Source organism: Schistocerca serialis, chromosome 3, assembly GCF_023864345.2.
Source record: "Schistocerca serialis cubense isolate TAMUIC-IGC-003099 chromosome 3, iqSchSeri2.2, whole genome shotgun sequence".
Lineage (NCBI taxonomy): Eukaryota > Metazoa > Arthropoda > Insecta > Orthoptera > Acrididae > Schistocerca > Schistocerca serialis.
The window spans coordinates 395,537,465-395,561,934 of NC_064640.1; the positions used below are offsets into that span (position 1 = coordinate 395,537,465).

General features: G+C 41.6%; 1 protein-coding gene across 1 annotated transcript in view; it reads right to left on the reverse strand.

Moving 5' to 3' along the window:
* LOC126470250 (uncharacterized) overlaps nt 1-24,470 on the reverse strand; it is a 98,204-nt gene that overhangs the window by 73,370 nt on the left and 364 nt on the right. The gene's annotated exons all lie outside the window — the stretch shown is intronic.

A 24,470-nucleotide genomic window follows, 5' to 3' on the forward strand; every position in this document is an offset into this window, starting at 1 on the left:
GAAAGTCGCTTTTCTTCCACTATTACTGACTGCAACAAAAAAGGGAAATTCTAATTGCCCATAGTCTTGATCTATTTTTGTGCGTGTTAAGTTATATCGGTTTGTTCAAGCTTACGTAAAAACAATATCTGTACCAGAAACATAAGTAAGTATATGTGTTGTTTAGATACGTTAAGCTGATTGCAGTAGAATCCTAAGGATATAGGCCTAATAATTCACCCACAAAATAAGTGGCTTATACATGGTGTAAATTTTAAGTTGACAAACCAGAATAACTCGGAAAATAAGCTTCACACAAAAAAAAAGTGTAGAATCCAAAGTTTATTATTTTCGAGGGGGACATCTGCTGGTGCTAAAATTAGCCCACCACCCCAGCCCCATAGGGGTGGGGCGGGAGACAACTTTAAAATTTCAAATGGGAACCCTCATTTTTTATTGTAAAATCAGATTCTACATAAAAACTACGTACATTTTGTCTTAAACATTTGTTTCGATTCTTGGTAGTTGGCGCTGTAATTAAAGAATTTCCATGTTCTCATTTTTGCGTGGAAAATGGTTACGGCTAAATAAAAAATACTTATTTACTTCGTAAATTTTGATTCGCTAAAACTAAAAAACTCCCCGTAGGCTGGGGTTTGAGGGAGAGGAATTAGAGTTTTACAAATGTTGACCCAAACAAACAAAACTTATCCGAAACTGCGAAAAAAATTTATATGCGGAGAGAGGGAGAATTTTAGTTTTAGCGAATCAAAATTTACGAATTCTTGGTATTAATGCGACCTTGCAGAGTAGTCATGGGACCCATGGAATACCACGGTATGGTTACCCAAATCACCACAGAACCCTCGTCATGTTTCAGTCTTGGGACGTAAACTCTACCAGAAGTTGGAAACAGTAAGAAACAAGATTCATCCGACTAAATGACTTTCTTCCGTTGCTCTATAGGCCAGGTTTTATGGCTTCGGCAACGCGTTTTCTTGTTAAGGGCATCACTGAGAGTGATTCTGGAGTTACAGCTCGCCCTGCAATTCACACCTTACGGAGTTACCTTCGTGTTGTTTTGGTGCTGACAGGGTTCGCGAGTTGGACATTCAGTTCTTCTGTGACATTTACAGCTGTCGTCCTCTTATTTTTCGTCACACTGCTCTTCAATGACCGACTGTCACAATCAGTCAACACTCACTTTCGTCCGTGTTGTGACTTAGCGGATGATGTTTTTTTTACTTTTCCTGTATGCGGTATAAATTCGATTCGGTGCCTCCTGGCACATCGCTTACCTTGGTTACAGAAGCACCCACCATACGAACACCAACAATTTGCCCAAGTTCGAATTTACTCAGCTCCTATATAATATACTCACAACTACACAGAACCCTGTTCTGACCACAAATGACATTTGCACATATGTCTCTCGTGGTAAAATACAACAGCGCTATCTGCAGGCTTGGCAAGCATCTGCATTTTTGTTCAAGGAAACATATCTCGCGGTGTCTCCATAGTTTTCTCCAACATCTGTACGGATTACTGAAAGGTATTAATGCAGTCATTACAGGGAGTCATTGTAAACACGTACCTCCAACAAGGACACTGCGCTGACAAAAAATATGCTCACGTGAGAATTTACCTTTCAGTTTAGGAAGACCATAACAAGGAAGAGATGAAGGCTTACCGCCAGAGGGGTCAGGAAGTCTCATGCATTTGTGAATCTATCTCTAACTCCGCTAATCACAGCAAGGTGCGGCCGAGACCTCTGGCATTACGCACTGCTTTGCCTTGGTTAGCGCTTCCGCCCGAAGGACAACTCAGCCTTGCTGCTGGAGCGCCGGTATGTTGGCTGCTTCGACACTCCCGATTGTGCTGTCGTACCACTGGATTCCCTGACGTACAGCTGCAAACCACGAGATCCAGTCTCCAGAAACGCCGCAGCCAATTCTTCGTCATTCCATGTTAATCTAGTCACAATCACTTGCCCTCTGAAAAGCTCGAATTTAGTCAAAAGTAAAATAAATGGGTAGTTAAAAAATAAATAAAAATTTTTGTCATTCATCGTCTCGAATGGCATTGGACAATCTCAGAACGCGATGTCTGTGTACTTACGTCCTAACTTCGAATACCGCCGCCAGATCCCAGAAATGCTTGAGAATAACTGAGACGAGCTACGCCTGCAAAAAGTGTGAAGCAGCGGAGGGGATATGATAGACACATTGAAATTACACTTTAACGTGTTCAAGATTAAATTAATTTCTATACCCCATAACGCTGCAATAATTTGTGAACTCTTTCTAGAATACATAGTGTGTAAGACAGTATTTGCAAGTCCCACCTATTATTTATATAGTTTTATGATTATTTCACAGGGTGTTTCACAATTCACGTTACACGTTTCTAGAGGTGTTCAGTAGAGGAGTTGTGTTTTTCACACTAGCGAAGATGAACAACTGCTCTTAGCTCCTCATGTATGCATTTCAGAGCCTATGTTTGCAAGACATTTTTTTCTTTTCTTGGTCCACACTACCACCACTGAAAGTTCCATATCCTACATTCTTAGTAACAACAGAACCAGTGCAAGCATTCCACATTCAGAGGTGTCAGAATTATTTTCGCTTGTAAATTTCGACTCGTTCGTTTCCGAACCAGGAACCCTAACCCCAGATTGCTACATTTATCCTTCTGCATCATCCTCGAAAGTTTGTTGCGTCATCAAATAATCACCCTGTATATACATACATTTACAGGCGCCGGTGCCTATAACCTTGACGCTATGTAGCGTCCTTAGATGACGTTCCCGGACATGGGTTCCCATGTAAAACTTGATCTTCTAAGTCCCCTCTACATTCCCTAGAAGTGTATAACATGAATTGTGAAACACTACGTATATAGAAATTTAATGTCCCAGTGGGCTCAACACAGAATAAATTTCGGAGATCCTTTTATGAGGAAACGAGGTACGGTCCATAAAACAAAAAGAATAAGTTTTACTAATGCGTGAGTCAAATATAATTCTTCAAAATATAAGTTTTATTATTTTTCTTAAAGCAATAATGGCTCTTCAAAATGCTTACATGCGATTCTTGTTTCTTATATCTAACTTTCTTGTGCTACACTCTTTGTACCAGGTTCTTGTGCTCTTTACCTGAAAATGTTTCTCTGTTATGTATTTTCTTCTTGTGTGGACTATATAAAACAGATAAGAGGAGTTGATCTTTCGAATGAGGTTCCTCTTCCTATCTTCGCAGTGCTTTTTTATTTTCTCGCTTTGCTGTTGTTTTCGTTTTTTGAGTAAAGAAACTTCCACGTTTCTTCTCTTTTTACAGAAAAACCTTGAATTTTGCTATTTTGGCTCTGAATTTTTCTGTTTTGAATGTATTCTTTAGTTATGTTCATTTCTTCTAAGTCTCTCTCAGTATCTGTTCAAATGGTTCAAATGGCTCTGAGCACTATGGGACTTAACATCTATGGTCATCAGTCCTCAGTATCTGTGATCCACTGATTTTTGTTACTGAAATATTAGATTCTTTTAGTAAGTTTATGGTGCTCAATTCCTTTCGTATGTCGAAAGGAACTAAACCGCCTTTCTAGATTGGGTCTGAGAATTTAGAAATTTTTTGGTAGAGTTCTATGTTGCTTCTTAATTTATAGTTGTTATATTCTTCTACGGCAGGCCCCAGAGTTTTTCGAAGGATTCTCCTTTCCTTTTTTCTTCGTCCTAAGTCAAGTGTGGAAACGCACTCCGCTGCTTAGAGTGTTTTTGGTTTTACGACTAATTTTCGCATTACTGGAGACAGATTTTTTTTTGTAGGTGTCCGTTATTTTTTGAGACAGCTTGTCGTTCTGTTCTTTTCATTTCTAGGTTCAACTGGAAGTCGCATTCAAAGAACAGAGAGAACTACACTCGTAACACTGATCACTGTTATTACAGTTCCATAAAATGAAACTTCTTACTTTTGAGACATAAAGGAGAAAATAAAATGACGATCCCACATTTTATTCATTTCAGGATATATTCTCATCACCACAAAAGAAAGTAGGTGACAGAAACACATACGAATTGAAAATATGTAACTCTCCATAACTTCAGTACTTGAGAGAATTAGATGATCTTTTATGTCTAAATCGACATCTGCTCTCTCCAGGTCACAGTAAAATGCATTAAAGACAGTACTTCTTACTGTACAGCATATTACTGTTCCTTCCCGCTCCATTCATAGGTAGACCACGGGGAGAATACCTGTTTATATATCACTGGGCGAGCTGCTATTGCTCAGACATTAGTTTCATAGTTCCTCAAGGAAACGTGTAAGCTAAAGCGTTCTTTCCTCTCGTTCTAGGAGATTCCATTTCGTTTCGCGAAGTTTCACTCGCGCGCTCGGCAAGAATCACGCACGCTTGAAGATGTGCGGCTTGCGAGAGAAATTACGCTATGTATTGATCCGAAGGTTCGCTTAGGAAACATTTACTAGCGATCCCGTATTAAGTCTCTGCACTGGGATTCTTTTAAATCCACTTAAATAATTGTCTCCAGCTTCACTTTGACCCACGAGACATGGTCAACATGGTTCAACATCCATGGTTAGAGCTCTGCAGCTATCTAACTGCATTCAGCAAGATTGCAAGATTCGACCACTTGACTAAAAATCATACATAGGTAACAGTCAGAATATCGCTTTCAGCTGGTTTCTAGCAATTTATGAGGATAACTTCCAAAAAGACAAAACAGGGTAACAGATCAAACTCAGCCGTTAAAAAGTTACGCAAAACATCATGTTTCAAATTTCCACGGAAACAAATGTAATTTATTGGCTTCAATTGCACTTTGTAATCGCTATTACTTTTATCAGACCCCCCTCCAGTTAAGTAATGCTCCTATGCGCTGATACAGGGCTCCTTCCTACCGGGCAGGTGCAGCCCCACTGAACTTTCAAATACTTGTAGGCTTTTCGTTTTGGGAAACGCATCGTCGACTACAGCTGATGATGCTGTCTGAAGATGGCCTCAGGCTACGCCGAAACCGATAATTTTAGTAAAATACCTATCGCGATCTAAACTGTTTTTTCACTGATTTTATATAGATTACAAGATAGCTGTTCCTAAAAATGTTACCAAAAATTTTTACCTGTAATGTATGTCAAAAACTTGGAGAGGTGCTCTGTCCACTGACCTGCGTCTGTTTTTGCATGTCTTGTAGTTTTTGTGCAGTCCTCTTCTTGGATCGGGCTTTGCTTTTTGGGTCAATGCACGTGATTTCTTGCTGTGGATTATCTTTCTTGAGCTTAGATGTGAGTTTGTAGTGTCTAGCCACCTTAATTTAAGCCTTCCACGTTGTCTCTGGCCTTCGACAGTCAGATGATAGGCAGGGCTGATGACTGAAGTAGATGATGTCTATATGACGTGTCCATACCACTGAAGTCTCCGTTCTTACTTCTATCCATTGACTGGAGACACTCCAGCTATTTGTCGTATCGTTATATCGTTGATCTGGTGGAGCAGGGAAATGCCTAATGATCTTCTCAGTATCACCATTTCCCTAACACGTAGTGAGTGCTCAGCACTTCTAAGTGCAGGGCAACATTTAGTACTTTACAATCCAACTGGCCATACCGTTGTGCTGCATAACTTTGATTTTAGGTTGATAGGAATCTTCTCGTCAGAAAAAAATACCACTGACTTCACTGAATCGCATCCAGGTCACTTTGATTCTTGCTCGCACATATTCATTCACATAGCCCCGTCATTCTGTAGTCAAGAACCTAGGTTCTGGAATACGTCCACCTTGATAATAAGAGCTCCATTTATTTGTATAGTTCCAGGAGATGAAATCGTTTCGAGGCGCCCAGTCTTGTGGATGTTTAAACGGAGGTAAAATCTTCGCAGACAATCATACCATATCTAGACTTGAGTTTCAAGATTCTCCATGGTACCTGGCATAAGTATTATATCGTCAGCATATAGCATTTTCCACGGTACACACTTCTGTAATATCATCCATTAAGGAAAAAAACAGCTGCGCGGACAGAGCTGAGCCTTTGGCTCTGAGCACTATGGGACTTAACATCTGAGGTCATCAGTCCACTAGAACTTAGAACTACTTAAACCTAACTAACCTAAGGACATCACACGCATCCGTGCCCGAGGCAGGATTCGAGCCTGCGACCGTAGCAATCGCGCGGTTCCGGACTGCAGCGCCTAGAACCGCGTGGCCACCACGGTCGAGAGCTGAGCGTTTATGAACATTAATGTCCACTTATAGGCGTCTGGATACTTTTGACCAGCTACAGTACGGACCTCTCATTCTGACTGGTACCTATCAGCGTTTATCTTGTGCGAGTAGCGAGATGGTTTTTCAACGAAATAACGGACGAATCTCTCTCCCATTCTTGCTCAACTCGTTCCTTGTCTAATGATATTCTTGTAGACGGGAATATGAATCTTCCTTTCCTACAATATTCAACAATGAAGTGAAAAAGCTGTTACTATTTTCTGCATTTGTCTGACCTTTCAAATCTATTATCAGTTTGGAATCCACTGCCATATGAAGAGCCCCTTTAGACTTTTCCATGCATTCGGTCTTTCGCTCTAAGCAGTCAAGTTGATCCATTAAGCTTTCTGATGTCGTCTGCCCACATTCAATTACGTTGTCGTTCCGATGTTAGCGCGTTTCATGGTATCAAGCAAAGAACTAACTCGGTCACCTGTCTACATGTCACGTAAACTCCATTTCGTTTTCATAACACCTTCCACTCCAGTCTGTTCCCTGATCCATTTCTCGTTTTCGTGCCTGTCATTGTCATTCCCAAAATGTACCTCTCTAATGCTCGCTGTGTAATTCTCTATTTTTGAACGGTTTTTGTAAGTCCATCAAAAATTGTTAATATTCTTTGATTGTAAATTTTCCTTCCTTTTCTAGACATGTCGGAACCTTCGATTTGAGAACCTTATATAATTTACCAAAAGTATTTCACCCATTTTTAATCTTCTGATTATTCCTTTTGGTCTGTATTCTGTCTTGCCGCCGGCCGAAGTGGCCGAGCGGTTCTAGGCGCTGCAGTCTGGAACCGCGCGACCGCTACGGTCGCAGGTTCGAATCCTGCCTCGGGCATGGATGTGTGTGATGTCCTTAGGTTAGTTAGGTTTAAGTAGTTCTAAGTTCTAGGGGACTGATGACCTCCGCAGTTAAGTCCCATAGTGCTCAAAGCAATTTGAACCATCTGTCTTGCCTTCAAGTGCACTAAATACAAAAACGCATTAAGTGATTCTATGACTTCATGGGTAATTTGTACTATTTTGTTTCCGACGTTTTATTTATATGTTACTTTAGTACTGTCCTAATTAACTTTTAGGCCTGTTTTCAAACTTTATCAGTAATGTTCTTCCATTTGTTGTTAAGTTTATCTGCATAGAGGCAAACAGTGTAGTGCCATCAACAAAACGAATATGGTTCAGACACGTTATATTAATACGTATTATTTTTGCGTTTTCGCATAAAATTGCTACAAATTATTTTACATGTAGTTTGGAATGTCGTTAGCATTATGTGTACATTGTTGTATCTGGAACCGTTGCCACAGCTTAGTTAATTAAAATAAGAAACAGCCCTAACTTGTATATTTTTTTCTACTCGTCTGGCCTGTGAAAGTAATCACAGTAACAGTGTTAATTAAAACGTCAGGTAATCTTCTCGTGCGCTGTTGAAGCTCAAAAACAGAATGTTTTCTTATTCTTATTGTTATTATTTCAGCGCAGATGCGCTACAGTGCTACGGTACTATCACAAGTGAGATCTTTTATCACTGCAAATGTTTTGTTTAAAAACAAGCGCATACAGGTGTGGAAATTAATCAAATCTGTACCACAATCCCATATTTGGTTTTATATGCAGCAGCCTGCATTGGTTTGTACAGACATACATCAACAATAACTTCTCATTTGCAATAATAATTCATTTACTTTGGTTACTCCTGTACCAAACGTACGAGTGTATTAAATAGGGCAGACCATCGCAAACGAAATCATTGTAATCAAATTTGAGCCCATGACATACGTTTCCTAAATTTTCGGTGCAGTTTTTGACCATTTTCGTACCAGTACGTGGATGGTATGCAATAGAACGTACTTTCCACCGTAACAAAAGAAGCCACTTATTATAGTATTCCATCACTGTATTAAAAGTACAAACATTTAACCGTGTTTTCTGCAAGGCGGTGACCTAAAGTGTTTTCAGACGAGGGAGTTGGTGTTACTCTGGCCACGCGCTGGAAGTATGAAGAGAGGAAAGGGGGAGCGCGCCGCTCCTGGAGAATTCCAGTCACGGGCCGGCCGCCGCGGTCTGTTCCGGTCCGCCAGGCCCTCTCCATCGTAGCCGCTTCACACTTCACTTCCTGCTCACTACGCTGGCATATAACTTTTCATATACGTTGCTATATCACATTTAATATATTTTTCTAAATCAGATTCCTCTCCGTAGTGTGCAAACGTCATCACCAACAGCATAAAAAAATTAATTTTAATCAGGTCACTGAATAAACTAGTTCTAGATGTTGATATAGTGCAGTGGTCTATTTGCAATTCGTCAACGAAAGTGTATAACGGAGCAATGACAATGAGTTATCATTTTGTCAGGATTCATAGATTCTGAGAAAGTTTTTGACTGTTTCAACAAAATCTTATTGACAATTCCTGAAAACCAAAGCATTGATTCAGCCATGAAGAATATATACCTGAGTGCTACAGTTTCATTAGGTTTTATCAGAATAGAGAGAAGTTCATAATTGTAAGTGTAGTGAAGCAAAGGCATTCTATGGGATCAAAACTATTTACGGTATTTGTAGAGCACGTATTCAAATCCATTAACTGAAACGCGAAGAGCATAGCTGAACCACGTTCGTTTTGCTGATCATATTTTAATGCTTGTTTCTAGTACAAATAAACCCCAGCAATGAGTCGAAGAACTGATAGAGTTTGAAAGTAGACTTTAAAATCAATTGCAGCAAGTCCAAATCAATGAATAATATATAATTTGTACCAATTTTGTATAGGCACTGCCGGTTACGTGGCTTGTACCCACATAAACAGCGGTATCTGAACATTAAAACACGGTAAACAACATGGCGAAGAGTATACTCGTAGAAGGCCTAACCTCCTGCATTAAAAACATAATATCTGTATGGCGGATAGTCAATAAACAAGAAGTTGGGCGAGGAAAAACATCTACATATGAACTTATAAAATTGTTCAAATGGCTCTGAGCAATATGGGACTTAACTTCTGAGGTCATCAGTCCCCTAGAACTTAGAACTACTTAAACCTAACTAACCTAAGGACATCACGCACATCCATGCCCGAGGCAGGATTCGGACCTGCGACCGTAGCAGTCGCGCGGCTCCAGACTAGTGCCTAGAACCGCTTGGCCACATGAACTTATAACACGGCAAGCCACACACCGTTGGGTGGCTTGCGGAGTATAAATGTAGATGTAGAAGAAACGTGGTGAAGTTTTAATGTTGATATGTGGATGTTTTCCGTCGTCCAACTTTTTATTCATTGACTCCCCGCACTACGGACGTTATGGTTTTAACTAAGAAGGCTGGGCCTTCTACAGTCCTCGCCTCGTTGTTTGCCTTAATAAAATTGGGGTAAGTTCCTATGGGACCAAACTGCTGAGGTCATAGGTCCCTAGGTTTACACATTACTTAATCTAACTTAAACTAACTTAGGCCTATGCTAAGGACAACACACACACCCATGCCCGAGGGAGGACTCGAACCTCCGACGGGGGAAGCCGAGCGAACCGGGACAAGGCGCCCAAGACCGCGCGGCTACTCCGCGTGGCGTTGGTTCAAACTAAAGCTGTTTGTGGAGTTCTGGCTACAAAATTTACTACCACAGCTTCGGAAGCACTGACAACAGAGTCGTTTGTAATGACTGAATGGAAAGGAGATAATTAACAGAGGAGTCAAAATGGCATAGAGTGCCTTTGGTCAACTAACTACGGTTTCTATATCCAAGCTTCAGATGTTTCTAAAGTCTCTCTAATCAGTTTTGAACTGCAACAGGAAGACACCAATTTTTACGCGAAAACCAGTAAAAAGAGAATGCTCAGCGAGCCATGGTGGGATGCATGTTGGAAACTACCAGGAGAAAAAGGGAAACAAACAAAAGGGACGACGAGGTCATTAGAGCCAGAGCGCCATCTCGAAGTGAGAAGGTATGGGGAAGGAAACCGACCCAGCCCGCCCAAAGGAACGATCCCAGTATTTGCAATGAGCGATTAACGGAAATCACCGAAAATCTAAATCTGGATGACCGGACGGGCATTTGAACTGCCGTTTTCACGATCATGAGTCCAGTGTCATACCAAAGTGCCATCTCGTTCCGTGGAATTGTCTGGAAGCGGCTTCAGTGGATACACATTGATGGACCAAAGGATTATGATTATCTGCTTGGTAGCGTATAGATCCAATTTGGAATGCAATAAAGAAGCGATTTCAATGATACGGATTCGACGAGCCCTTTGTGTGTTTTTAAAGTTATCTGGTACCAGATGTCTACGCACAGATCACGTAATTCACACACGAGGAAGATATCGAGCGTGAAGAAGGTGGTCTGCAATAATATTCACGAATTTTACAGCTGTCACGGTGCCTTTTATTGCCAACACAGGTCCCGTAGAAGCCAATGTGAATATTTCCCCCACTAGCCTTCGTGGCTCAGTGCATATTCCAGCAGCCTTTCGCCTGAATGACAGCGTATCCTGACATAACCATCGACCTGTGTAGCAAGAAACGTTATTCATCTGATCAGACGAGACGTTTCTATTGATCCAGGTTCCAATTTCGATGATTCGAAGCACACTCAATCGTAATTGTCGATGTCGTTGGGTCAATATGGGAACATGTTGGGGTCGCCTACTGCGGAACTCCATGTTCAACAACCTGCCAAAAGGTGTGCTCCGTAACACCTGTCTGCACTAGCGCTGCACTCCGTCGTCAGATCTGTCACATATCGCCGCCTATTTTGCTTTACAGAGGGTATAAATCTCCAACCTCCACTTTTTGTGATGAGGCTTAGACCTAAAACGCCCTGTCGCCTGCTCGTGGTTTCACCGCCATTCCAGTGCTTTCCACAGGTGCACATAACAATCTGCCCGTTGTCAACGTTGCTTATGTCAGTGGATTTCGTACCTATAATGGGTTCCCTTTCGTCTGCGCTCCGTTTATATACTTTCCTTATCGTGTTACCTGCCCGCAATGCCACTAGGCGGCATTCAGTCATGCGGTGGGCAGTCTTAATAATGTTTTGGTTCATCATCACTTATTTCAAGAACACTTATTGTTCCAATATAGTTAAAGGCTTCAAATAAACCTGAAGAATAAATAATATTGCTGAAACTAACAGACCGTTTTTCTTAGCTATTTTTGTTTTGTTAGCTTGTCTGCTGCTAACTTGGCGACTAAATTTATAGCATGATAACTTAATGACGTCTCCTATAATTATGAAGGCGTCAGGGAGCTGCACATAGCGTAGCAAAATTTACAATTTGTACAGAAAGCAAATGGCAGTTATAAGAGTCGAGGGGTATGAAAGGGAAGCAGTGGTTGAGAAGGGAGTGAGACAGGGTTGTAGCCTCTCCCCGATGCTATTCAATCTGTATATTGAGCAAGCAGTAAAGAAAACGAAAGAAAAGTTCGGAGTAGGTATTAAAATCCATGGAGAAGAAATAAAAACTATGAGGTTCGCCGATGACATTGTAATTCTGTCAGAGACGGCAAAGGACCTGGAAGAGCAGTTGAATGGAATGGATAGCGTCTTGAAAGAAGGATATAAGATGAATATCAACAAAAGCAAAACGAGGATAATGGAATGTAGTCGAATTAAGTCGGGTGATGCTGACGGAATTAGATTAGGAAATGAGACACTTAAAGTAGTAAAGGAGTTTTGCTATTTGGGGAGCAAAATAACTGATGATGGTCGAAGTAGAGAGGATATAAAATGTAGACTGGCAATGGCAAGGAAAGCATTTCTGAAGAAGAGAAATTTGTTAACATCGAGTATTGATTTAAGTGTCAGGAAGTCGTTTCTGAAAGTATTTGTATGGAGTGTAGCCATGTATGGAAGTGAAACATGGACGATAACTAGTTTAAACAAGAAGAGAATAGAAGCTTTCGAAATGTGGTGCTACAGAAGAATGCTGAAGACTAGATGGGTAGATCACATAACTAATGAGGAGGTATTGAATAGAATTGGGGAGAAGAGGAGTTTGTGGCACAACTTGACTAGAAGAAGGGATCGGTTGGTAGGACATGTTCTGAGGCATCAAGGGATCACCAATTTAGTATTGGAGGGCAGCGTGGAGGGTAAAAATTGTAGAGGGAGACCAAGAGATGAATACACTAAGCAGATTCAGAAGGATATAGGCTGCAGTAGGTACTGGGAGATGAAGAAGCTTGCATAGGATAGAGTAGCATGGAGCGCTGCATGAAACCAGTCTCAGGACTGAAGACCACAACAACAACAACATTAGCAGGACAGATTACAATTCATTTTCTACAGCTCTTTCTACTATGTTAATCATAGGAAACACACCAACAAACATACCAGTATACCGGATCACACTCTTTCTTACACAGTATGTCGAAAATTCCCTCAGTTAGCAATGATAAACGCTTCAATAGCCCTCGTAACGAATCACAGATATACTAATGTATCCATGATATACTGCGTATGGTTTCAGTGTTCCACAGCGTATTTTAAGTGCCCCACAAATCGCCAATTGTGCTCTTTTAACTTTATGTCGACTTTTTTAACTGTCCCTAATGAACGTCCCCGTGTTAGCGTATATTTTAACTTCCATTGTCTCCATTTGCTGTGTTTTTATATCCCGTTTTTCCGCCCCTTTTATGTGGAGTTACCATTTTTATATTTTTTAGGAAGCCACTCGGCTGAAGAGCGGCGGACTGTGCTGCTGTCAGCCCTCCCCTGCCCATAAGGAGCAGGGCATTGAAACAGCAATAAAGGGAAAAAAATCAGTTTTCCCGAATAGCGACAGAAGAACACACTGTATCTTGTAATGGGGTTAAATACACTGTTGTTGTTGTTGTTGTCGTCGTCTTCAGTCCAGAGACTGGTTTGATGCAGCTCTCCATGCTACTCAATCCTTTGCAAGCTACTTCATCTTCCAGTACCTACTCCAACCTACATCCTTCTGAATCTGTTTAGTGTATTCATCTCTTGGTCTCCCTCTACGATTTTTACCCTACACGCTGCCCTCCAATACTAAATTGGTGATCCCTTGATGCCTTAGAATATGCCCTACCAACCGATCCCTTCTTCTAGTCAAGTTGTGCCACAAATTTCTCTTCCCTCCAATTCTATTCAGTACCTCCTCATTAGTTATGTGATCTACCCATCTAATCCTCAGCATTCTTCTGTAGCACCACATTTCGAAAGCTTCTATTCTCTTCTTGTCTAAACTATTTGTCGTCCACGTTTCACTTCCATACATGGCTACACTCCATACAAATATTTTCAGAAACGACTTCCTGACATTTAAACCTATACTCGATGTTAACAAATTTCTCTTCTTCAGAAATGCTTTCCTTGCCATTGCCAGTCTACATTTTATATCCTCTCTACTTCGACCATCATCAGTTATTTTGCTCCCCAAATAGCAAAACTCCTTTACTACTTTAAGTGTCTCATTTCCTATTCTAATTCCCTCAGCATCACCCGATTTAATTCGACTACATTCCATTATCCTCGTTTTGCTATTGTTGATGTTCATCTTATACCCTCCTTTCAAGACACTATCCATTCCGTTCAACTGCTCTTCCAAGTCCTTTGCTGTCTCTGACAGAATTACAATGTCATCGGCAAACTACAAAGTTTTTATTTCTTCTCCATGGATTTTAATACCTACTCCAAATTTTTCTTTTGTTTCCTTTATTGCTTGCTCCATATACAGATTGAATAACATCGGGGATAGGCTACAACCCTGTCTCACTCCATTCCCAACCACTGCTTCCCTTTCATACCCCTCGACTCTTATAACTGCCATCCGCTTTCTGTACAAATTGTGAATAGCTTTTCGCTCCCTGTATTTTACCCCTGCCACCTTCGGAATTTGAAAGAGAGTATTCCAATTAACATTGTCAAAAGCTTTCTCTAAGTCTGCAAATGCTAGAAACGTAGTTTTGCCTTTCCTTAATCTTTCTTCTAAGATACGTCTTAGGGTCAGTATTGCCTCACGTGTTCCAGTATTTCTACGGAATCTAAACTGATCTTCCCCGAGGTCGACTTCTATCAGTTTTTCCATTCGTCTATGAAGAATTCGCGTTAGTATTTTGCAGCTGTGACTTATTAAACTGATAGTTCGGTAATTTTCACATCTGTCAACACCTGCTTTCTTTGGGGTTGGAATTATTGTATTCTTCTTGAAGTCTGAAGGAATTTCGCCTGTCTCATACATCTTGCTCACCAGATGGTAGAGTTTTGTCAGGACTGGCTCTCCCAAGGCTGTCAATCGTTCTAATGGAATGTTGTCTACTCCGGGGTCCTTGTTTCGACTCAGGTCTTTCAGTGCTCTGTCAAACTCTTCACGCAATATCATATCTCCCATTTCATCTTCATCTACATCCTCTTCCATTTCCATAATATTGTCCTCATGTACATCGCCCTTGTATAAACCCTCTATATACTCCTTCCACCTTTCTGCTTTCCCTTTTTTGCTTAGAAGTGGGTTTCCATCTGAGCTCTTGATATTCATGCAAGTGGTTCTCTTTTCTCCAAAGGTCTCTTTAATTTTCCTGTAGGCAGTATCAATCTTACCTCTAGTGAGATAAGCCTCTACATCCTTACATTTGTCCTGTAGCCATCCCTGCTTGGCCATTTTGCACTTCCTGTTGATCTCATTTTTGAGACGTTTGTATTCCTTTTTGCCTGCTTCACTTACTGCATTTTTGTATTTTCTCCTTTCATCAAGTAAATTCAGTATCTCTTCTGTTACCCAAGGATTTCTACTAGCCTTCGTCTTTTTACCTACTTGATCCTCTGCTGCCTTCACTATTTCAGTCCTCAAAGCTACCCATTCTTCTTCTACTGTATTTCTTTCCCCCATTCCTGTCAATTGTTCCCTTATGCTCTCCCTGAAACTCTGTACAACCTCTGGTTCTTTCAGTTTATCCAGGTCCCATCTCCTTAAATTCCCACATTTTTGCAGTTTCTTCAGTATCAATCTACAGTTCATAACCAATAGATTGTGGTCAGAGTCCACATCTGCCCCTGGAAATGTGTTACAAAATACACTAGAGCTTTCAAATCCCCTAATGAATGTAAGTCTAGTGGGCTTAGTTCCGTAGAACATGAAAGTCAGATAAATGGTCCATTTACTCGTACGTATCTACCACAGAACTTGTTATTTAGAAGCTATATGTTCGCCTAGTCCATAATGGTCACTATATCAGGTAATACTACGTGCCGTTAAGAAATGAAGTGGTTCGCATGTCAGTACAAGCAATGACGAAAGCCACATGTCAACAATACCTTCATCGAAATGGAATACAAAACACTGGCAATTAACCTGTGAATTATGAGACGTAACAAATAGGGTATTTCAAACATTTTGTGAAAGAAATAATTTCATACGGTTTGGTGGCAAGTTTTGTTTGCGTATGTTTACCGTGACTGATATACTATGAAGAGTTGTAGAAAATGATTTCCAACACGAAAATAATGTGCTTCTGGACTCAATTCCATACAACATATTTTCCTCCTCCTATGTGACGGGAATGTGTTCTGAAACTTTGGACTTACCTTTTTGTTATACCTTTTCGTTCACCAGTCGTCAAGAATAAAATACTCTGTTTCTTCTTATAAAGGATGATCCCGGTTGGCATTCCAATAGCAGTTCAGTAATTAGCTATATCGATGGGGCTCTGAGTGGGGGAAATCTGATTTGCTAAGCGGTGCTAGCGCCTAACTGTACCAGTCGCGTCCCACACGCACCGCTGCTCTGGGTTTCCAGTCCGCCTGCGTATGATCCGCCCTCAGCAAATAGCTCTGCATCACCGAGCACTTTATACGTACGTGACCAATATGACCTTCAAACACGAGCGTTGGTTACTTACGGGCCTAATCAGCAAGAAGGCGAGTTTCAAGGCACTGTAGCTAAGCCACTGAACGATTATTCCAGAAGAGTGGAATTCGAATCACCCTTCGATCATCCACATCTAGGTTTTCCGTGGTTTCCCTAAATCGCTTGAGGCACATGTCGGGAGCGTTCCTTTCAACAGTTAATTTCCTTCCCGACTCCGAACTTTTCCCAAGTTTCTAATGACCTCGTCGTCGACAGGACTTTAATTCAAGCTTAAACTTCCATCTTCTCTTCGGAAATAGCAAGATACTCACTTCCGACCATTTTGAATTAGTGTTCCCGTACGTTCCTAAATCACTTCAGGTGAATATAGGACTAGCTACATGCACATAGCCACGGCACAGTTCCCTGACCATCACTGTCCAATCCACTCTACTTTTCGTATCTTCTCGACTTTGAAGGGACATTAAATCGTAACATTCCCTTCTTTCTGTGGCGACAACGGTCATATACTCAGGATTTTTTTTTTCACACCAGAACTACACTGACGAAAAAAAGTCGCACATCAAAAAACTATTAATGTAGAGTAATCAAATTTCGGGAATACATTTAACTAGATAACATATTTCAGTGATTAACACTGCAAGATCACAGGTTAATGTTAGCACGAGATAAGCCATTGAAAATGTGAAATGCTGGTACATAAATAACCAGTTTACCCGCCAGAATGTTGAATGCAAGCGTGAAAACGTGCGTGCATTGTGTTTTAAGGGTGCCGGATGTCAGTTTGTGAGATGGAGTGCCATGCCCGTTGCCCATGCACGTTCCATGGTCGGTCAATACAGGGACCGTTAATACTGTTTGTGGATGACGCTGGAGTTGTCTTCCGATGATGTCCCATATGTGCTCAACTGGAGGCAGATCTTGTGATCGAACAGGCCAAAACAACATGTCGACATTATGTAGAGTACGCTGGGATACAACAGCGGTTTGTGGGAGAGCGTTATCCTACTGGAAAACACTCTCTGGAATTCTGTTCATGAATGGCAGTACAACAGATCGAATCACCAGACTGACGTACAAATTTGCAGTCAGGGTGCATGGAATAACCACGAGAGTGCCCCTGCCGTCATATGAAATCACACCCCACGTCATAACTCCAGTTGGAGGTCCAGTGTGTCTAGTACGCAGAGAGGTTGGTTGCAGGCCCTTCACTGGCCTCCTTCTAACCAAGACACGGCCATCGCTGCCACCGAAACAGAAACAGCTTCCATCAAAAAACACAACAAACCTCCACGCTGCCCTCCAATTAGCTCTCGCTTGACAGCACTGAAGTCGCGAATGGCTGTGGTTGGGGGTGAGTGGAACGCACAGTACAGGGGATCTGGCTCAGAGCTGTCCTTGAAATAACTGATTTGTACCAGTTTGTTGTGTCACTGTGGTGACAGCTGTTGCTAATATTGCTGCTACGATGCAATACGATGCATCAGAGCCATACGCCGAACACGATGGTCTTCCCTCTCGTTATTACCATGTGGCCGTTCAGAGCCCGGTCTTCTTGCCACCGTACGTTCTCGTGACCACCGCTGCCAGCGGTGATGTACAGTGGCTACATTCCTGTCAAGTATTTCTGCAGTATAGCAGAAGGAACCACCAGCTTCTCGTAGCCGTATTACACGACCTCGTTGAAACTCAGTGAGGAGGTGTTGATACTGGCGTCTTTTTCGTCTTAAAGGCATTCTTGACTATCGTCAGCTCACGACGTCCAATCTCAAAGGTAACTGACGCTCACGACCGTTACAGCCTGTATTTAAGGTAAACCTGATTTACATCCTCATAGTGCCGATACTAGTGCCACTCTTTTGCGCCTCTCCAGCAACTGTTCATGGAAGACCTTCAGTATATTGGAAATAACAGCCAACCAGTTACAAAATAAAGGTTTTTTAAACCTTGACCATGGTTTAGACAGTTTTAAAACTGTCGAAACCAAGGCCAATGTTTAACAAATCTGTATTTTGCAGCTGATTAGCTGTTGTTTCCAGTCCATTGATCTCTTGTTTAAATCGGTTTATCCTGATGGGAACTTGAAACCGCTTGTCGCGGATACCAGTTTCGCGTTTCTCTTTCTCGATAATCTAATCCGAAGAACACTGGACTGACTTTTTTTTATTTGGGGATTATTTCAACACAGCTATTTAACAAAAGCAAATAAAGTTCTGTTTTTTTCTTTTATTTTCATTTCGTCCTCGCTACCCCACACGGGGCTGTTGGGGTAGGACATCCTATGTTCTGTTTATCAACATAAGCGAATATTTCGGGATAAAAACATACCAGCAGTCAGACATGAAAATGTGTAGAATCAGTAGTATTTAGAACAGACGCCACAGAACAAACACTTCGTAACTATCGTACACTGAGAAACCAAACAATTTACCACGTATTTAACAGAGCGCATACGTTCAGTATTTGTATTGTAGGAAAAGTAAACTAAAACCAAATGAAGTCATATCGCACATATGACCTCGTGGCGATTATTAAGGTTCAGGAGAAAGTGACAGTGATGTGGAGCAGACAAATAGGTTGTGGCTTCACCGCTCTCCATCATAACCTACCTCTCAGGGGCACTATTCTAGGAAGATTTGGAACAGAACCTCTACGGCGTTCAGCAATTCTGGGTGAGCTACTAGCAGAGTGGAGCTTTGAATCACGCTGTGAGTACTCAGCTGGTGAGAGCGAAATTCAAGAGTCCAGGTTCAGATCCCGGTCGGGCAAACAATTTTAACCTACAGGAAATTTCTTTGCATTGTGCGCTCCGCTGCAGACGAAGATTGGCACAGGAAGACAGAAGTTTTAATGTCGGGACGACATCTAGGTCTTTACAGACTGGGCATGGGTTCGGATTTGAGGAGTATGCAGCAAAGTATGGCCAATGGCCTAGTTGTGGGAACATCCCGACATTCGCCTGAAGTTATTCGGAAGGGAATTTCAACACCGCTTCTCCTGGATATTAGTCTCTCATGTCTCTCTCTCGATAGTCTAATTCTAAAGACATTGGACTGATTTTCATTTGGGGATTTTTTAACACGCAGCTGTTTAACAAAAGTAAGTAAGGTTTTGTTTTCTTCCTTTATTTTCCTTTCATCCTCGTTACTTCTCTCGAGGATTTTAGGGGTAAGACAACCGCTCTTCCGTCAGAGAGATCTAAAAATATGTAAAAATGATTTAAAACATTAAATTTTGTTTCATTAAATAAGGTATATAAGCTAAAATATAGATGGTTTCCTTGAGCTTTTCTTAAAAGATAAAAGGAATTTGTATAGATACATAAATGAAACTGATGTCTTCCACTGGTGTTCAGTGTTTGACATTGTTGGTGATGAACGATTTTGGGACAGGAAGGCAGTAGGAGTTTAAATGAGATTTTCTTGAGTTTGAGAAAAAAACTGAGAAATATCTGACGAGGCTTTCGTGGGGGAATATGTTGGAAAATATGTAGTACAGAAATAAAGGTGACTGTAAATGGACGAAGGAAAAGTCAGGAGAAGAGGTGTCGTGACATGGAGAAGGAAGGTAATGTTCTGTTAAAGCTGAAAGGAAGCGCAAAACTGTGGGCGGATTTCACGGTCAGGTAGGATGAAATGATTGAAGTTCCGTTGGGGTAGTAAACGGAGTATGTGTAAGTGTGATAGGGGGGCGGGGGGGGGGGGGCGGGGACGGGAGGAAGGGAGAAGGGGTATGGTGCTGCATGCGAATCGGAGTACGAGGGTTGATAATCAGGGATGAAAAGATTGGATGCTACTTGGTACCGTGTTTGCGGGACGTGAGAAACCAGAAAGTGTTCAGTGTGGGAGAGGAGGTGGGACGAGATGTCATTAATTTCGTAACGGATTCGAGTTGGGAAAGTAGTCGGTTACGGAAGGTGAAGCGGAGTCCATGGCGTTCGGGGATTTTGTGGGAGTGAAAATATCTTCTTGCATCAGAAATGCAAACAACATTAGCACAAAAGAGGATAACTGGGATTACAGTTTTTTAGTTGTGAGCTATAGTGGAGGGATGTATTCCCCATGTTCGACCGGTTAATAGTTCTAGTCTGTTGCTACCGTTTTGTTTTGTGGTTCAGAGGTATTAACCTACGGCAAGTTTTAGCGCTAGGTATTTCAGTGTATTAGTTAACATAATAGCATGGTTGTAAATGGTGAGATCCAAGTCATAGGGGTGGAAGTTGAAGATGGTTCGTCTTCCAATTATTGCCTGGGTCGTGGAAGTGTTCATCAAAAGGAAGCACTGATTACATTAGCAGATAAATTGTCTGAGATTGAGTTGAAGGAATTGTTGGGATTTCTGGACGGTGTGGTATAGGGCTAAGAAAGCTGTGCTGTCGACGTTCTGGAGTAGGAGTACAGGAATAGGACGGTTTAAACATATCAGCAGTGTAGAGACTCCAGAGCACTGATTAATGAATAAAACCTTTGGCACACTCGCTGTGAGCCGGTAGACACGGGCATTGGTACGATGTTTGGTTACATGGGATGTGTGGTTGGACAGAAAAGGTTCAATAGGGTAGACGTAGTTTATTAGATGTGCATAATTTGGAACTCTAAAAGTAGTCTGGAATACCATAGATGTTACACTTTTTCAGTGTCAAGGAACATAAAAATGGCAAATTTATAATTATTGAGATGGTAAAATAGGAGGTCGGTAAAACACAGGAGCAGGTCAGAGGACGAGAAGCTAGGACGGAAACCAGTTTGTTTGACATAAAGGGTTGCGTTTTCCTCTAGGTCTTTAGGGTTGCACGCGAAGAGTGTAGATTCAAGACCTTTATAAACACTGCGATGGGGCTGTTGGGTCGGTAGGAGTCGGTGAGTGTTGTTTGATCTCCCTCGCCCCATATGGTGAGTAAGGATTTGGTGAAAACAGGTAGAGTGGAATCATACCAGTGCTCGCTCCGAGAACGAAATATTGTTGCATTCATTACTAGAATAACTCACTTATAAAAGCTTCCCATTAAGATTTATCAGCTTGGGACTAATTTTTCATTTCTACTCAAGTGAGGTAGAGCCAGGAGTATATTTCGTTCACGTGCCCTAAGGCAAATCGGGGATTGTCAGCGGTTTAGTTTTGAGCTGGACACCTATACACACACATCGCAGATTCAAGAGACCACCTCCAGTCTTGGGACAGCAACACCTGTTCTGAAGGTGTGTCGGTAGTGGCTGGCGCAACCGCTCACGTAGCGGTGACGGCGCGACCTGGAAGGCCGCAGCGAGCCAGTGTGGGGGCGGCGGTGGTGGGCGGCGGCCCGTGGGTGGCAGGTGACTCATGCCTTGACCAACAGTCCGGCCATCTTGTCCGCTGTCCGCACTGGCTAAAAGAAACGGCCGGCAACATCCCAGCGGCGTCCTTCAAGTTGAGAACATTTCCGAATTTAAAGCAATAAACATAAGTTCACATTTATACTCAGTGTGGTGAGTGGCGGGTGACAAAGAGAACTTTCCATTCACCTTATGCTAAGCGTCGTCTCTGATCACCTCTTCTTCGACAGGGCGTTAATCCTTAATTTTCCTTTTTCCTGCTCCTTATGTTAAGAATTCCTACCGTTAAAGAAAATTCGTAGAGTTTGTCCTAAAAATCGGTACTTTATGTTTTAAGAGTACGTTCGCAAGGCATTAGTCGTCTTTCATCAAGAGCCAACCAGCTCTGATTTTGTAGCTTTCCTATTACTGTCTCTCGCTAATCAAACAAGCCAACTAATCAATTCTTCCTCGTATATGTTCAGTGTCCTCTGTTAGCGCAGTTAATATGGACGCGACAAATTTGAGCTGTATTGCATTACAGCCCCTACTACTGTTTTACAAGCAATTTCTGTAATAAATGAATTAGAATATCCACGTATCTTACCAATGGGCCGAATCTTGTCACTTAGTTTACATGTGTGGCCACAGTTGCGACTCAATAAATGTGCAATTTTATTTTTGTTGAAGCGAGCAACTTAAAATTTTTTGTACATAAGAGCTAGATATCAGTCTTTGCGTCATGTCGATACGCTAAGTGGATGTTACATTTATCATCACAGATAACTGAGACGTCTGCGAAAAATCTGTCGTCATAACAGACAGCGCCCTCTGAACCATTAACAAATAACACTACCGTTGATTTCCCCATCACATTTCGCTGGGACATTTTCGAAATTACTTGGATGTATATGAGTGAGTGTCCATCCCGGATAATCTCATACGAGCTGCCTATCAAGAAGTCCTCCATCCATACGCAAACACCGGCCGCGGTGGCCGTGCGGTTCTAGGCGCTGCAGTTCGGAACCGCTGGACTGCTGCGGTCGCAGGTTCGAATCCTGCCTCGGGCATGGATGTGTGTGATGTCCTTAGGTTAGTTAGGTTTAAGTAGTTCTAAGTTCTAGGGGACTGATGACCTAAGATGTTAAGTCCCATAGTGCTCAGAGCCATTTGAACCATACGCAAACCTGGCTAGATATCTCATATGAAAGTAGTTTCTTTTGTGTCAGTGTGGTAGTGAACTGAAAGTTTTTCAAAAATTTAAAAACTCCTGGTCCACTGGGTAACTTCTATCCATGGCTTTTAGTCTTTATGACAGATCGTATCTACTGATACGATAGGACGTTCATATGTATTCAGCCAGTTGGTTTTGCAAAAGAAATATAAATGCTAGTGTCTGGAGCGATGAGAGCCGCCCGTTTCTGGATCTACGAGGCTGGAGGAAGAACTGATCTTACATTGTAGTCTCGTATGCGATACATTCTCAGACGCTTCGCCAGTTTCTACCGCCTACAGATACTGCCTCACGAACGTACCCACTGCATTCTTAGTAAAGCAAAGAACAAAGAAGAAGGAAGAGGAAGAAAAAAATTAGAATGTCTTGCAGACATAAGGTCACCACCGACGGTTAGTGAACTAGAACTAGTTCGGTTGGACAAGGTTTCGGAGGATATGAGCCATGACGTATGCGAAGGAACCATCACGGCACTCACCACAAGTAATTTGAGGAAATTATGGGAAACGTAGATCGAGAAGAAGAAGATTGATTCAGCTCCTCCCGATTAAATACGACACCGCCTCTCACGGTAAGTTCTGCAAGGGAATCCTTACATTCTAGGCGCTCAGCCCGGAACCGCACGACTGCTACGGTCGCAGGTTCGAATCCTGCCTCGGGCATGGATGTGTGTGATGTCCTTAGGTTAGTTAGGTTTAAGTAGTTCTAAGTCCTAGGGGACTGATGATCACAGATGTTAAGTCCCATAGTGCTCAGAGCCATTTGAACCATTTTTTGAATCCTTACAGGAAGTTGCCTTCTTTTGTCTAAAATACCTCCTAAGTGATAACAGAAACCAGGAAAGAAACAAACAAGAGGGTTTTTTTCCCCATTTCCATTAAATTTTTATAAGAGGTTATGTGCAGTCCATTCTGTGCTGAAAATGACATATATTTTATCAGTTAGGTATGTCTAGACATCGGATTACAAATAAATTATAGTTCTTTGTTCTAAGATAGGTAATGTATTTTACCACGAATATAACAGAGGAAATTAAATTTTAGTCATTTGGAATACAACAGTGAGTAACTGTGCGATATAATAATTATTCTTCAGAAAATTTACCATTTCGCTTTAAAATATAACTTTCTCAATTCAGGCACGAATTGTCATAAGCATAATAAACATCTGCACGTACCTTACTAGGCTTAAATATTTATGGCATCCTGTGACACTGTGCAAATCATTGTGATTTGTGTTCAGCAGTAGTTGCAGAGTACTACTAGTGACCTAATACTTAGGTGAGTGAGTATTCACAGGTTAGTGTAGTGAAGAGACGCAACATCGAAGACACATCTAATCAATCATGGAAAAAAAAATTCGGGAAGTCATGTTGTCTGTTGTAAACACTGTTGAGTATTTTGAATGTGGCGTGAAAATAAAGCATTTCCAGCAGAACCAGATCCAGTCGCGTTTTGCTTTTCTACTCATTTTTTTCCCCCATGAGCTAACTTCTACTCATCAGCTGGATCTTTGTTGGTGGGTGGCATTTACAATAGCTAATGTTACATTGTAATACACACTATTTTTCCTCACAGCTGCGTAATGAAAGTATCTCAAGTGTTTCTTCTGTCCATCTAACATCTGTTCACCTAACAATGATGACGATTTTTTTAATTGCACTTATTCCGGTGACAGATTCTATCTATATGTTTCAGAAACATCTAGATCTGTACTCGGTTCTTTCAAGCAATGTACTGTAAATACCACCATATGAAGATGGAGCAGTTGAGGCCCGAATGTTAGTTGGTAGCAAATAAATATTTAGAGAGAATAGTTAGTGACTGATTGGCATTAGCGTATACTAAAACGTTTAGAAG